This window comes from Mesocricetus auratus, unplaced genomic scaffold, assembly GCF_017639785.1.
Source record: "Mesocricetus auratus isolate SY011 unplaced genomic scaffold, BCM_Maur_2.0 Super-Scaffold_100019, whole genome shotgun sequence".
Classification (NCBI taxonomy): domain Eukaryota; kingdom Metazoa; phylum Chordata; class Mammalia; order Rodentia; family Cricetidae; genus Mesocricetus; species Mesocricetus auratus.
This window is the reverse complement of record NW_024429200.1, coordinates 31,178,543-31,194,464: the sequence shown is the minus strand read 5'-3', so window position 1 is coordinate 31,194,464 and position 15,922 is coordinate 31,178,543. Positions and strand designations below refer to the sequence as shown.

At 41.6% G+C, this 15,922-nt stretch overlaps 1 pseudogene; it reads right to left on the bottom strand.

Moving 5' to 3' along the window:
• Window positions 1-707: 707 nt before the first annotated feature.
• On the bottom strand, window positions 708-1,254 carry LOC101837997 (annotated as a pseudogene).
• Window positions 1,255-15,922: the final 14,668 nt, after the last annotated feature.

Below are 15,922 nucleotides of genomic sequence, written 5' to 3'. Positions count from 1 at the left end.
CATTTTACATGGGACAGTTTCTTTCACACAATCGGTAAGTCTATCATGAGAGTGTACACTTTCTCAAATGTGATTAATAACAAGGCGTGAATGACTTCCCTTTTCATATATGAATCGCATAAACTTTACTAGAATGCTCAACCTTGAAAGGGCCTTATCAATGAGCTGATTCATATAGGCCTTTCATTTTACAGTTGAACTGTTAGAAATGAACGACTGTGTTTTACCAAACCCAGCACACATGATATTATCATTGAATAACATGATATCATACTCTTCTTCAGTTATCCTAATTATCCCCAAATTGTTACTTGTTTTCCTTCTGTGTTTCTTTATAGTCACCACCTCTGAGTAGTTGAAATACCAAGGAACACTTTTTCTCTCTGTAGGTCTGTTTTCCTAGAACCTAACTTCCAAAACCCTAGACCCTTAATATGTGGTCCTTTACAGGACACACAGAACAATCATTGCTGAGCCTGGGCCACAAAACAATGTCTGATCTAGCCAATGTTAGCAATTTAGTCCCTCAATCAAAGCACCCAGGCTCCGTATCTACCCACATATGAGCCTGTCAGAACTCCACCCCTAGGAAGAAGGCTCATTTGTTATCCAAAGTTTGAGATCTCTTCAGTCACATAAGGATTCTATTTATTTTGATAACTTTTAAGTTCAAGTGGGAGGGTATGTTTTGAAAATGGAAGGGTTGACTAGCACAAACATCTTCTCTCTGATTTGATAACCTCTCCTGAAGAGTGAACCACATTTGGTACAAATCTACTCTTCACCCCTTCCCAACCCTCTTGGATTGAAATCTCCCCCCTTTTAATCAGCTGATATATGTCACTTGTCAGGTCTGTGAAGGCTTTCTCCACATTAATGGCATCTTGGGCTGTCGTCTCAATGCGCTTCATGCCATATGCAGCAGCCAGTGGCGAGTCACTTGCCTCTGGGTACCCAGGGCACACTTGTGACCCACCAGAACAAATACAATTTGGTAGGGCTGAACGTGGACTTTGGTCTCTTCTAACCACTCGTGGACATTCTGGAAGGACCTGCAGTTGGTAATGTCAAATAAGAGAAGACAACCTACTGAATTCCTGTAGTAGGCGCGAGTGATGGATCTAACCTCTCTTGACTCGATGTATCCCAGATCTGGAGCTTGATGCATTTTCCTAAGCGGCGGATCAGGCAGGATTTGCCCACCGTGGAATCGCCAATGGGAATGAGCCGGAACTGGTATAGCCGGATGGCCATGACCTGGCAGAAATCTTCAGCCCAGGCCCGGGGAGGTGAGAGGGGGCGCCCCACCAAGGCCTTGGCTCCGATCAGCGCTTTGGCTTGGCCACCATGAGCGCATCACTGGCCTGGTAGCCTGAAGCAAGGTAGGCCCAGGCACTGGGGTAGAGGGATGGATGCTGCACTCGCAAAGGTGATGAAAATCCTCATGCACTCGCAAAGGTGATGAAAATCCTCATATACACTCTTTTAAAGAAAGGGGAAGGGACTAGACCCTAGACTAGGGAATTGCCCGGGGCAAGTGGTAGATCCTTCTTAGACCACATAACAGAAGACGCTCTGAGTATTGGGTTTATATAGAGACATCACTTTTCAGGAAAGCATATTCCTCTAGAATTAATTCAGAGGGAATGGGTGTCACAGATCACTCCATGTCAAGGCTGTGCTTACTGTGAAAATGAAGCCACAAAGAGGCAGTTTGTAGTTAGACAGGAGAAAAGCACAGTCCCAACTGCTCTTGATTTGTTGTGATGAAACCGAAAGAGATGGACTACATATCTGCACAGTCTGAGCCAACTCATTCCTCAGGATCAGGACTAGGAGTTGGCCTACTAAAAAGCAGGTCAAAGTAACAAATCAAAAATTTGTTTTCACAAATATAGTTGAAATATATACAGCCTCAGTGTACCTATTTTTTGACATAAGGGTGAGGCTTTGTCTTTGAGCACAGAGCATTTGATCCTGAATAAAACATACATCTAACAATAAAATTTAAAGGATGCTGTGGTGGTTTGATGCCTCCAACGGAGTGGCACTATTAGGAGGTGTGGCCTTGTTGGAGGAAGTGTGTCACAGTGGGGCGGGTTTGAGGTCTTGTGCTCAAGCTTCCCTCAGTGTGACTGTCAGTTGACTTCCTGTTGCCTACATGATATAACGCTCTCAGCTCCAGCACCTCGTCTGCCTGCATGCTGCTATGTTCCCTGTCAGGATGATAATGGACTGAACCTCTGCAACTGTAAGCGAGACACCCCAATTAAATGTTTCCTTTATAAGAGTTGCTATGGTCATGGCTTCTCTTCACAGCAATAAAGACCCAACACCAAGACAGATGCATCTCTTCACAGGTAACCGTAGATTCCCCTCGAATCTTGCACAGCTAAATCACACATATTTTGTCAAGTCTTTAAAATAACTCTTTTCATATTTCATCTACTTATATACTGTTTAATAAAATCACTAAAGGCACATCATTCTAATCACAAAGTCCAACTGTCATCAAGAGGTTGAGAGATGTTGCAAGTGCTTTCAGGAGCATCCAATGTATATCAGAGCAGCAACCTTGTTGCTTTGCTCTGTGTTCTGGAGTGTTATACTGGAAAGATGAGAGTCAGTCATTCTGGTAAGTTCAGGAATGGGAGTCAGGTTAGAAGTGGTTGTCATCAAGGGTGGTGCAAGCCTCTTACGGGCTCCAGCTGTGCCCCTTGAGTCACCGACAAAGCTGGCAGCAGGGCTGGGTCCCCTGAATATTGGCTTAGGGCAGCTGTCCCAAGTCATCCCATTCTAGGGATCTTGGAGGATTACGTTGGAAGCCATGCAGTAAACACTTACTTTAGCTTCCTTTAGAATGTGGTGCATGGGGCAATAGATCATTTCTATGAGGAGTGTGTCTTTCAGAGAGGTGTAACTTTGAAAAACTGACTCGGCTTCTTATGGAGCAGATTTAGGTTTATAAAATGCATATAAAATTCTCAAGCTGCTGGATTTGTAGACAGATACAATGCCTCAGAGAGCATATTTGGCATCATGTCGCCTGGTAACTAAAGAAGGATGCCTCAAATAGTGAGAGATCCCTGGGAAATATAACAGTCAGGAACTAGGGATGTAGTTCAGTTGTAGAGTACTTGCTTTGCATGACAAGGTTGCAGGTTCTCTTCTCAGGACTGTATAAACCGGTACAGGAGAACTCAGGAGGTGAGGGCAGGAGGATTAGAAATTCAAGGTCATCTTCTGTTATACAGAAAGTTCAAGGCCAGCTTGGCTTATGAGATACTCTGTCTAAAGAAAGTCAGGAATCTAAACGGTAGTCATTACATTACCATGAGCTGACACTGTGGATCCCCGACTGGCTTTCAAACTTATTTATGCCATAACTGGGCCGTTAAAAATGACCCTATCCTGTAACATCAACATTTTGAACAATAATAATTCACAAAGTTTGGATAGCAGGTAATATGATTACCCTCCTAGAGTCAGTTATAAATCTAAATACCATTAATAAAATATGTGTTTTTTAGAAACGTATTTCTGATATGAAGACTTATATATACCATATTGAGACATTAATGGTAAAAATTGAAGGGACTTAAAGGTCCAGATATCTTCTTTGAGAGACATAGATAAGACCCAGAAAGGCTACATGATGTGCCCAAGGACCAAAAGGAGTTATGAGTTAATGAAGCCCACAACTTACATTCAGTGTTTCTCTCATTATAACACCCTCATTATACATGAATTTTCTGTTGAATTGGGGAGATGCTCCATTTATAATGATCCAATTACTATAGCTGAGTAATAAATTGGCTTACCACTCAAATATATATTATGTTCACTTGGTTTGTACCTCACAAACACTTAGCACAGGGCACTTAGGAGGTGGCTTGGCTCTGATCTTCACTATGAGCCTTCAGGGAGATCAACAGAAGGCTCACTTAAATATCTACTGATTGATGTTACCCTAAGGCTCAAATGGGTCTGGGGCCCAAACACACACCATAAGCCTTTCCATGTAGAACCTCCTCACAATATGGTGATTGGTTTCTAAGAGTGACCAAGGCAAGACAGCAAATAGAGACCATTTTGGCATTTACGACCCATCATGGAAGTCACCTGTGTCTTACACTCATTTGTTTATTGTAGTCATAAAGGCCCTCCCAGGTTCTAGGGAAAGGGAATAGATTCATCTGTTTTGGGAAATAGGGTCTTACTATGTAGTTCAAGCCTTCCCTCAAATTTATAATTTCCTTCAGCTTCCTGGGTATTGGAATTCTGGGATGGAGTTCTAGAATTTGCCCCTTGATAGAACTAGTAAGGTTTTAAAAGAGTATTTGGGGCAACTGTTACTTTATAGCCCCATTCTGAAATTACAGGCGGTTAAAATTAGAATTAAAGGTAACCTTTGTGAGAACTCTGAAAGTAGAGGAGAGATAATGGAACTAGCAAACATCCCTGGAGACTGAGATACCTGCCCCACGCCATTCCTGGTCAGCAACTGCACAGACTGTACTTAAGTAAAGATTGACCAAGAATAAAGCATTCAACTCAACATGATTGAACCCCTATTTCATTTAACTTTCTAGTTTGGTATGTTAGAAATAATGTTTACATAATACATGCCAAGCATAATGGACTTCACAATGAAGAAAAGGGGGAAATTATTTTAAAGGAAGAAGCTGAAAAAGAAATAGTTCAGGTATTAGACTAGAAAGAACAGTTCAATAAATCTTTTACAGCACAAAGAAATGGACATATTCTCTGACTACAGAATAAAGCCACAAATTAAGAACATTTAAACATAAATTTCCCATCTATTTAGAAACTTAAAAAATACTGTTGGGTATACAAAGGGAAATACGATTACAATTATAAATTTATAGAAAATGAGAATAATGAAACTACTACATATCAAAAGTCATGGGATATGCCAAAAGCCACATGTAAGGTACATGTCATGTCAAGAAGTGAGCTATGACAGCAGCAGTAAAGGTTGACATGTAAGTGTCTGGCACTGGCCTAAGGCTTTATATGTATCAACAAATTTAGTGCCCACCAATCTATAGGTGGATACTGTTCTGCTCATTCTCATTTAACCAAAGAAGAAATTGAAGCAGAGAAGGGATGAATGAGTGGATGGAAGACATGGGGTTAGACCCCAAGCAGTGCTCTAGCTTTGGCCTCAGAGCAGAGATGCAGACAGATAGTAGGTCCTCTTTGCTGGTAACTTGTTTTTACTGCAGAGTCAGAGGAATGGAAGTATCTAATCCACTCACATGGCCTCCACTGAGGTTGAGGGCAAAGATGCATGACGACTTCCTCACACAGAGAAAGCAGAAGCTCCAGGGGGCACCTCTGATACCCCAACAAGGAGCAAGGAGAAACTTTGTTACTAGCAGGTTCTGTGTGGTGAAGGTCAGACTCCTCAGTGGTCTCCACTTATGGGTCTTCAGTGCCGGACAGGAAATCCACAGAGCATGCTCTCATACCTTCTTAGCAGGCATATTTGAGTGGGTGACAGCCTAGTCAAAGGTTCAAGTCTAGCATTTTGCTGGTGTGAACAGTACAGGGGTCACACTTTGTTTTCCCCTGTGGCTTGGCTGAAGTAGAATCTTGATTGTCTAAGTGATTTCTGTTTGACTAGGTTGATCTTTTCCTGTTCTTTGGTAAGACAAAATAGGCTTTTGTTATGACCATTTGCCTTTGCCCTTTTAAGTTTGCAATTTGCTAGCTTATTTTGTTCAACTTCTAGGATACATCAGCAAAGAGAAAAGAACCAAAGGAATTAGCTGCTGGGTCTGCCCCCCCCGTATTCCTGATGACCTTCTCTCCACCTCTCTATTTTCTTATATGTGATTTCCAGAATTTCGCCATTTCTATAGGTGAAGTGGCAAGGGGAAGGATTTCTATTTCCTTTTCTAGAAGCAGAATCATCTGCTGCATCTTAAGGAATCTGACAGCAAGTGCACTCATTCAGAGCAGAAACAGGAGCATGATGGTTGAGCGTCATTTATGATGAGGAAGGTGGGGAAAACGGTATGGGATCCACACCAAGTTTACAAGTCATAAAAGAGATCTGAGATTAGATTACGAATTTCCTGGGTCCATAGGTGTGGTGATAGATGAAGGTCTTGCATTTTAGGTTCCGTATTCTTAATGAAATAGGAAGGGAATCAGTCAATCGATCAGGAAAGAAGAGGGTCAGGGAAGGCTGTTGGTGTACAGGAAAGTGTGAATATTTTTCGTTGAAGAGCCCTAAAGTGATTAGGGAGACAGACTAGGACTGTGGCAATACTGGAAGTCACAAGACTTTGGGTGGAAACCAGTCAGGATAGGTGAGTATTTCCTTCCAGAACTGGGTACAGATTAGGGAGGTAGATTCAGGTTAAATGTATGATTTTTTTCAGGTTAGCTAGCAAAAGAGGAAAGCCACAAAGGCTGAGAAGGTGTGGATTACAGAATCAGCCCTACTGCATGGAACAGCTCATGAAGGCACAATTAACTTTGTGTTTTGCTACCTTGTGACCCTGTATAGATTTTTAAAAGGTGGACTGTAAGCACTTGGAGTGACTGAATCAGAGGTCTCAACAGGGACAGATGAATTGATGTTCAGTTAGAGGCACTCAGGCTATGGAGTAGATATTTGGAATTGAGATTAGGAGGTAAATCAGGTATTAGAAATGAAAACTTTTAGGCTATGGTGTGGGAGTATATAGCTCAAGTAGAATGGATGAAATTTCAGTGAAAAGCTTGATTCTTTAACCAATCCTCCTATTGAAAATAATTTTAAATTATGAATACTTCATACATGCATGTATTTATTTGAATATTTTTATAGTGCTGGTGGAAATTAGGGTCTCATATATGCTAGGCAAAAACTTTACCACTGAACAATGTTCACCAGCCACCATCAAAACACATTTTTAAATGCACCCATGACTTAGAACAAAGTTGAGATGAAATGAATTCAATGCTCTAGGAGCTGCCCAAGTCACTGATGTTCCTTTGCACTGAGCGTTTTCAACAGACCTAGGTGTTCTTGAGTTCTAGTTTTCATAGCCTTGAGAAAGGCACAAATCATAGAGCTCAGAACCAGGCCAAAGAAGGTAGTCTGAAATAACATCCTAGGGCAGGGGTTAGCTCAGGTAATAAAGGACCTGGGTTCACGCTCCAGAATTGGTGTGGTGACTCAGTTTGTTGTGATCTGAACACAGGGGAGGTCAAGATATGTAGGTCGCTGGGACTCCCTGGCTAGCCAGCCTAGTCTATAGGCCAGTTCCAGGGTAATGAAAGACCCTGTCTAAAATGGTGGTGTTGTCTGAGGGGTGAGACTGAGGCTGCCATTTGTCCTTCATAGGCCTATGCACACATGTGCTCATTTGTACACAGGTACATGCGTGCACACACACACACACACACACACACACACACACACACACACACTGAACAATCTCTGTGAAGCTCAAAAGCATATACTAAACATGAAATTGTCTCCCACAGTAGACAATGAGGAAAACTCAAAACTTGGCACTGGGAAAAACAGAAGAAAACTTCCCTAGAAGTTTCTAAGTTCAAGCCAGATCTCATGTGTGTTTTGCTCTCAGAATCTCACTTCCTGGGTAGTCTGAAAGGGAAGATATTCAGCTGAGAATTCTGTTTAGAGTAGACTTCCCTCAACAGTACCCATGGGCATCTGGCAGGAAAAAAATGCAAATCCTCTTTAAATGAACCATCCAGTGTCAGCTTCAAAGAGTTCCCATGGAAATATGATCCCACAGTTAAATAGCAGAAGCACTGTGAGTGACACCCAACACAAATAATGAGCAGCTGATGGACACTCCCAAATTTCAGTCAGATATGGGAAAACTAGAACGCACAAATTTTACACATCATTTATAAGGATTGCAGCAACCACAGGATCATCATTTGTGGATGATGAGATATGTTATAAAGACAGTGTAGGAAAATGAATACCAATTAGAATTAAGGTTCCTAAAAAAAATGGAAGTTAAAAGGTCAATACTTTGGAAATGCATTTCTCTACGGAAGCACATGCTTCACCATAGGGCTACACTCCAGCCCCTGTAATCAATATTCAATAAAAAGAATGCTATAGCATTGTTTTCACATTAAAAGTCAGAAATGGTGAAGGTCTCAAGACTGGTTAAATAGATTAATCTACTGCTCTACAAAAGAATCTCTTCAGCAGTGAAACATGATATCCAGACATGCATGCATGGATATGAAAAGGCAGGTTTCCTGTGGAAGGTGAAAGGTACTGGATGCAGAGAAATGCACTGTCCCATCTGATACCCCCTCTGTGCGGGAAGATAGATTCATGTAGATAAGGCTGTAACTGTTTAGTGGGCACACCAAAAAAGTTAGGGATACTAACTAACTTTCAGAGTGTGGTCTGTTAGGAATATGTATACATGATTTTCTTCTTGTTTTTCCCATTTTTCTACACTGGACATGTGCCCCTCATACCAGAAACAAAATGGAGAAAAAAATAACAAACAATAAGAAAAACTAGAATAAATATAACTATAAAATATGTAGAGATGACATTCACAAAACATGCTTGTACTTGAAGAAATTACTGTATTTTTTAGCTGATAAAAAAAATAAGACTTAACAGTAAATGGAGTGATGGGGGATGATCTTCTGTAAATATGTTTCCCTGGTTGATTAATGAATAAAATACTGACTGGCCCTGTGTGTGTGTGTGTGTGTGTGTGTGTGTGTGTGTGTGTGTGTGTGTGTAGTAAGCAATAAGCTTCTGGCTAAAAAGACTAAGTGTCATAAAGTTAAATTCTTCTCAATTTAATTTAATAATCATAAACAAAACCCAGTTGATGCTTTTACAGTGATAAGATGTTTTTAAAGTTTATCTGGAAAAAATAAATAATTCTTTTAATAATATAATTCTGAAAATTAAGGAATTGCAAGGTTAGATTTGCTCTAACAGATACTAGGATCATATGATAAGACAAAGCAGCAACTATTTCCCATTGTAACTTAAGGAAGAAGCTCTTAGACATTTTAAATTTTTTCTTGAGATCATACTATATTTACACCATTTCTTCTCCCCTTTCCTCATTACAAACCCTATCATATATCCCTCTCTTTCAATTCATGACCCCTTTTCATTAATTGCTAATATAAGCATGTATGTATGTATGTATGTATGTATGTATGTATGTATATTCCTCAATATACATACTCAGTCTGGTTAATGGTACTTGTTTGTATGTTTTCAGGGCTGACTGTTTGGTATTGAGTAGCCAATTCATGTGCTCTTCATGGGGCAACATGATTTGTCTCACTCTCCACATTCCTTAGTTGCCTGCAGTTGCCTGTAGTTCTCTGTGTAAGACTGAGGCTTCTTGGGCTTTCCCTTGTCAACTTTGGCATGTCTATTGTTATTGTCTTTGTTCAGCTCATGTTTTGTAAGTCATGTTGGTGAGACTCTATAGGTGTAGCTTCTGAATTACTTGGAGACACAGCCTCACAGTAAACTCCCTGGGTCTCTGGGATTTTACTTTTACAATCTTTCTGCCCACTCTTCCACAATATTTCCTGAGCCTTAGGCATGAAACTTGTTTTGTAGATGTGTCCATTGGGACTGGGTTCCACAACTCTGCATTTTGATTGGCTGCAGATTTCTGTGATAGTTTCTACTTGATGCAAAGAGAAGTTTCTTTGATGAAGTGTGAGAACTACACTCATCTGTGGGTATAAAGACAAATATTTAGAATGTAGTAAAGAAATTATGCTAGTTTAGTAAAGTGGTAGTTGTTTGTTCTTCTCAAAGATCTAAGACTTGGCTAAGCCATGTTCCTAGGACCAGGCATGATTTCCCTCTTGTAGAGGGGGTCTTCAGTCCAATTAGTGAGCTGTTGGTTACTTCCACTACTACACCCTAAATGTTATCATGCCATGCTATTGTGGTTCATAGGTGTCATAATTGGTAGGATTATTGTACTTTTAAAAGTGTGTGGTGAAGTGAAAATAATGAAAAATGTGATGAATAGTTATCTAAATGACATTGTAACAATGGCTTTTTGGAGGTTTCTGTCTTTTTACATTAAGTTGTATTAAATTCTAAGTAAGCTAAAGGGTTATAAAAGAAGAAATAATTATGAGTAGGAAGGAATGCACAAGCTATGTATTAGATTTAGAATGGTGTGACTTACTAATGACTCTTGTCTACTAACCATTTGCTTCTTTCTGCTTTTATAACACATTGATTTCCCCTAACACTTGGACTACTCCTTCCCTAGGAACTTTGAGTTCCTCAGGGCTCAGTCCCTCCTTAGACTGTCTCAGGTATTCTCGTACCTATGTAGAGCACCAATTACTACCACTATTCGGGTGACTCACAGATTTAACCCCATCTCAAAAATTTCTAAAATATCAGTGTTAGTCGGGCTCCATGCAGGATAACAGTGGTATATTCAAAATTGCAATTAAGTACATTTTAGTTAAGGTAATTTACAAAACATCAAGTGATGACAGTACACAGTATTTCAGGAAACAATCATTGCCTTAACCCTGAAGGAGCTTGGAGGTAGAAGTTATTGAGGGGGAGAGGACTGTGGTGATGAGGAAGAGAAGATTGGAGAAGGGACACGTGGAAAGGAAGAGTGTGAGGAAGAGGAAGTAGGGAAAGCACACAGAGAAGACGGGGAGGAGAGAATGCAGTCGGGTACTAACCTGAAGCAAAATCCAGCTCCACTCTCCTCCATTCTCTCTCCACCTCCTACTGACTGAACCTAAATAGAAGTCAAAAGACAAGGGAGCTTATTCTGGGTGATGAGAGCAATGGTGATTTGTTCTCTGTGCTTCTGTCTCTCTGGACATAGCAGCAGAGAGAAAAATGGCTCTATGTCAGCCAGCAGAAGACATCAACCTGTGTTCCTCCTCTTGGACATACCAAACTGGACAGGCTCAAAATTGAACTCAGGCAATTCTCACTCTATAGGGTTTCCTCTTAAAACAAACAAAACACTAATAAAATCTTAACTTAGTAATTTCTTTTTCTTAGAAACACAAGCTATCCCTTGTCATGGGGGAGCTCTTGGACCCCAGACTGATAGCTGAGAGGCCAACAGGAGACTGATCCAGACCCCCCTGAATGTGGTGTCAGTGAGGAGACCTCAGCAATCTCTGGGCCTTGGGCAGTAGATCAGTGTTTACCATGGTTATGAATGAACCTTAATAATTTCTTTTTCTTAGAAACACAAGTTATCCCTTGTCATGGGGGAGCTCTTGGACCCCAGACTGATAGCTGAGAGGCCTTGAGCAGTAGATCAGTGTTTACTGTGGTGTATGAATGAACTTTGGGAGCACATCCCATATGGAGGGATGCTCTCTCAGCCTAGACACATAGGGGAGGCCCTAGGCCCTGCCCTGGATGAAACGACAGACTCTGGAGATCCCCCATGGAGGGTCTCACCCTCCCTGAGGAATGGTGTGGGGATTGGATGTGGGGCTGGTGGGGACTGGTAGACGGGCAAGGGAGGAGGGCTGGGAGAGGGAGCTGGGATCAACATGTGAAGCAAGCTTGTTTCTAATTTTTTTTTTTTTTTTTTTTTGGTTTTTACAAGACAGGGTTTCTCTGTATTGTTTTCGAGGCTGTCGGTCCAGCCCAGCCTCGAACTCACAGCGATCCGCCTGCCTCTGCCTCCCGAGTGCTGGGATTAAAGGCATGCACCACCCCGGCTTTGTTTCTAATTTAAATAAAAAATATATTGAGGGGAAAAAAAGAATCACTAGTTATCTTTGTTGGCCTTTTGGTTTGGTTTTTTTTTTTTTTTTTAACCTTTGTACTCTTGGAGTCCTACCGCCCAGTTCCGAGATAATACACAGAGGCTTATTCTTTCTTATGGATACCTGGCCTTAGCTTGGCTTATTTCTAGCCAGCTTTTCTTAAATTATCCTGCCTGTCTTTTGCCTCTGAGCTTCTACTTTTCTCTATTCTATATGCCTTTCTTCATTTCTTATTCCATGGCTTGCTGTGTAGCTGGGTGGCTGTCGCCCGATGTCCTCTCTCCTCTCCTCTCAATTCTTGATCTCCTATTTATTCTCTCTGCCTGGTAGCCCTGTGTATCCTTTCTTCTGCCTAGCTATTGACCATTCAGCTCTTTATTAGACCATTTGGGTGTTTTAATCAGACAAAGTAACACAGATTCACAGAGTTAAACAAATGCAACATAAAGGAATGCAACATATCTTTGCATCATTAAACAAATATTCTACAGAATGTAACACATCTTCAACTAACATTCTACAACAAATTATCTTCATGAGTTAAAATATTATATATATTTGAGTATACAGTGTTTCAATATACATATTAGTGGTGAGATTACTACAGTTAAGCAAATCAACCTGGTGTATATGTATATGTGTATGTGTCAGAAGTAGATAGAATCTAGTCTTGTATCAAGAGTATCTCATGTGCAGTACAATATCATCTAGGATACCCCTCATTCTAGGTCATTAGATGCTATCAATGTTGGGTTTGCATTCTCATAATTATGTGGGAATGAATGAGAGTAGGACAAGAGTAGGTGTGCATAAATCATCATAAAGGCCACACAGGCAAGAGGAGATAATATTAATAAAATGAACTAGAGAGCTGTGGTAAAAATGGATGGTAGTGGATCAGTGGAACTAAAGAGAGAAAGAAAATCCATAGTACTTGGGATTGGTTGTCAGTGCACCATGTTGAAAGGTTTCCTGTAGATGCTAGGAATGTATGGGCTTACCCATCCTGTGTGGTTAGCATTCTCACCAGACCTTTCCAGATTCATGCTGTATCAAACCCCCCCATATCCAGGATCTCATCTGAATTTACAGTCTCTAAAGTCCTTCATGCTTCCTGTGTTTGCCGCTGAGAAGAACCTTGCACTTAGCTGCTCCACAGTCTGCAGTGGTCTTTCTGAACTACTCAGCTCCTTTTTATCATTCAGAGTCTTACACTGCTTCCTCCAGCAGCTTCCCCTGCATTTCCTAGTTGAGTCTAATCATCCTCTTAAAAGTATTATACACTGAGTATCGCCTATGTATGCGCCATGCCTCAGCAGTTCAGATCCATTTATGTGGCTTGTAGCTAGTGACTGACCTACCCTCACTTCTCTGTAGGGTTTCAACTCATGAGGGCAGAGACTGCTGTTTTCAGCTTACTTAGTATTCTTTTTTTTTTTGGTTTTATGAGTCAGGGTTTCTCTGTATTGTTTTGGAGGCTGTTGGTCCAGCCCGGCCTCGAACTCACAGAGATCCGCCTGCCTCTGCCTCCTGAGTTTACTTAGTGTTCTTAGTGCCTAATCTGTAATCAACACACACACACACACACACACACACACACACACAGAGTGAGAGAGAGATAAGCAGAGAGAAAGAGAGACAGAGAGACAGAGACAGAGACCGAGAGACTTTAGTTACAAAGGAAAACCACTGATAGATTTCATTAGAATAGAATAATTTTCTCTATACTGGTAAGAATAAAGACAACACAACTACCTCCGAGATATAAAGGCAAACACTGTCAGAGTTCTTAGGCTGGGTGTGGTCACTTCTCCCTGTACCTAGAGCCCCATTCAACACTTGGAAGTCTGCAGCAGCAGGATTACTACATGAACATCAAGGCAGTCTTTGCTTCATAGTCAGTTTCAGTTTGGGGCTACTCAGGCTTTAGAAAGAGACTCCATCACAAAACAAAGAGAAAAACAAAACAAACGCCCACATCAATATCAGAAATACAGAAACATTGACAATTGTTGCTAGTAACTGGCAAAAAAAACAAAACAAGAATCCCTAGAACCAAGGAAGTGTGACAGCTTCTTATAAAATTTAGAAGCAGGAGTCAGGCTGACCGAGAAACTAGGGAAATGAATTGACTAAGGTGGGATGGAGGACCTGTAGAGAGTAGAGGTGTTGAGCAGTGTTTTCCTTTATTGCTTTCTATATTCTTTCCTTTCCTTTCTTTCTTCCTTTTTCTTTTCTTTCTTTCTTTCTTTCTTTCTTTCTTTCCTCCTTTCCTTTGTTTTTTTGAGATTGGGTCTTTGTCTTAGTTAGGGTTTCTACTGCTGTGATAAAACCACCATGACCACAGAGCAATTTGAAGAAGGGTTTATTTGGCTTCAGCATTGCTGTTCATCACTGAAGGAAGGCAGGACAGGAACTCAAGCAGGGCTGGAACCTGGACACAGGAGCTGATACAGAGGCCCTGGAGGGGAGCTGCTTACTGGCTTGCTTCCCCTGGCTTGTTCAGCCTGATTTCTTATAGAACCCAGGACCAGCAGCCCAGGGATGGCACCACCCACCATGGGCCATTTCCCTAGCTCTGGGAATTTATTATGCAATTAAAATTCCAGAAGGACTTTTCTTAGGATTCCTAATGGCAGCCAGTGGCTACTGGAGTCAGAATGCTTCCTTACTACACTCCTCAGAGAATTGGTTTCCTGGCAGTGATAGGAAAGTATTTCTTCTTAGTCATGTCTGATCACTTTAGTACTAGCTTGGATCAAATCTCCTGCTAGAGGAGTGCCAGATTAGTAATCAGATACCCTGTAGGAACGCATGCTGCTGAGCTGGGGTCTCCAACAGCTAACTAACCTAGTGTGGTCCAGCGATGTTTGTCTTCGGATTTGGTCTCATAATTTCCAGATTCCCGGCCCATTCTTCCAGTTCTCTTTATATCTTGACAATGGACCTTCTGAGTAATCTCGAGGATCAGCCCACCTAGTAATTCCTACTGTGTCCTTTCTGGAAACAGGTGTCTGTGTAGATTACCTTTTCTTTCAACCATATTTTGAAGAAAGCAGTAGGTAATCTCCCTGGGTCTATGAATTTGCAATAGCATGTGGGGTGGTGAAGGTAGTGAGGCAATGTTGCTTCTTTAGCCTCCTTTTAATGACAGAAACAGATCTCTCAGGTAGATGAGAGAGGAATGCCAGCAGCAGAATCCATTCATCAATGTTCCAGGAACTCCAGCAAGTCAACAACTCAGCATGTACCTAAACTGGTCCTAACCAGACTGGGGAAGACAACAAAGAGGCAGGAAATGGCTTCTGTTGATTTCATCAGCCGCTTAACTCAATGTGCCTGGCAGCTGTGTCTCTCATTGGCCACAGCTGCTGGGAGCAGCAGGATGAGGGTTGACCTACATCTGTCCTCTGTAGGTCAACCCCTGAATTTGTTTGTAGAAGCTTCAGCCTTCTAGAACACCAAGCTTAGCCTAGTCCCTACCACAGTACCACTATTTTATCAGGAAGTGAGATACCCCACACCCACACCTGTGAAGAGCTGACATCTGCGGGCTTCCCCAGCCCTAGCTTCTTTGGCTTTGCTTCTCGCAGCTTCTCCCTCCTGATACCCTCTTGCTATTTCTGTTCCCTGCCCCTGCTTCCATCCTTCCCTGGGTGAGAGGGGCTGTGTGGTCACAGTGGTGTGCCTTCAAGCAATCACGAGGACACCAGCACGTGGCTTCCGGGTCCGGTTTTCATCTTGTCCATTCTTTTCAGTTGAAGCCATCATCCCAGGTGCATGCAAGCCTGTGCCCATGTATGCCCCTCTGGGCCACCAAATGTTTTAGGATGTCAGTTACTAGTTACAGTTGCAGCTGTAGACAGGACTGTAATATGCATACATTCAACATGTGAGTCCCTCAGTTTCTACACAGTAATTGCTTCTTCATTGTTTTTAATGGCTGAGTCATTTTCAAAACAATTGACTGTAAGTCCTTTCTCTAGATTAGAGAGCCTTCCAGAATTTTTATTTTTGTAGCCACCACCCAAACATGATAAAAAAAGCCCCTTGTCCTTTGTCTTAGATCTCGATCAGTGTGAACATGTTGCCTCCGGTCTCAGTTGGTAGATAAGTTTTCTTACGCTGACCTCACAATGTGAAA